This window comes from Entamoeba invadens (genome assembly GCF_000330505.1).
Source record: "Entamoeba invadens IP1 unplaced genomic scaffold scaff_1105074724362, whole genome shotgun sequence".
NCBI lineage: Eukaryota > Evosea > Mastigamoebida > Endamoebidae > Entamoeba > Entamoeba invadens.
The window spans coordinates 48,144-49,449 of NW_004440255.1; positions in this window are offsets into that span (position 1 = coordinate 48,144).

Below are 1,306 nucleotides of genomic sequence, written 5' to 3' on the forward strand. Positions count from 1 at the left end.
GAATGGCCTGCAAATAGCCCCGACCTCAGCCCAATTGAACACTTATGGCAATACTTGGACACCTTAGTAAGAAAAGAAAAGGAAATCTTCGAGAACATTGAAGAACTCAAAGAGGCTCTTGAAAGGGCTTGGGATTCAATACCTCTTGAGACAATTGATAACTAAACTGTTTTTCAAAGTCGGTACCGAAAGGACCCGACTTTTTGAAGTAAATGATTCCAAATATTTTTCATTTTGTTTGACATCGTTTTTTTGCTTATTTTTTTCCCTCTTATTTTTTAAAAAACAAACTTGACTGAACCTTGAATTTAGACCAAGCTAAAAAATTAAATAAAAAATAACAAGGAAAATATCAAATAACTTACTTCTTCAAAAATTTTGCTTGACCATATGGTTGTTTTTGCCGTGAGTAAAACCGACTTTTTCTCTTTTCAAAAGAAAATGTTAATGATCCAACAAATAATAAAAATCTTTCAATTTCATTAACACTTACAACACAAAGAAAAGATTATTGAAAATAAAAATAACCATTTAATATGTGTAGTGTTTCAAAGTTTGTTTTTTTTAAAGAGACAACCATAAAATAACAACAAGTTAGAACGATTTATTGTGTATTTTGAAGTGGGGGAGAGTCGTAATGTGAGAGGTAAAATACGGTTATCTCACCCATTCAAACTACTCGTCCATTACCAAAAGGCAAAAATGCCGATTTTTTGAGAATCTCAACAGTGAAAAAGACTGAATAACAGTCTCAGAAAATCGGACAAGTTTGTTCTAATTTTTTGTTAAAATCCCGAAATTTTAATTGAAATTTATAACTGTATTGGTTTTGAGGGTTAAAAAGTCGGTACTGTTTTTTCTTTTTTTCAAATGGAAATTATAAATGAAAACAACAAAAAAACTTTAAAAAACGGGAATTTATTATAAAAGGGTTTCCACTAATAATTGGTAAAGTACCGACTTTTGGCATACAGTTTACATAATGTCGATTCCAAAGAGGTTTGAATTGTGCAAGGAAAACAACGGCGAATTTATCGGACACTTGCTTTAATCCGTTATCATTTTTTTATTTTTTTCTTTTTGAACTCGTTTTATCATTTCTTTGTTCGTCTTCAGAGGATGTTTGTTTGTTTTTTTATATGTATTCAAATTGTTTTCATTATTTTGACTCGAAAAGAAATAACTGTCTTAGAAAAATTGCAAAAGACTTCCCAACGTTTCGACAAATGCCCGAAAAATTACGAAAATAATATAATTTGTTTGTTTTTTTAGTCAAAAAAGTCGGTACCGTTTTTTGTTTTTTTTA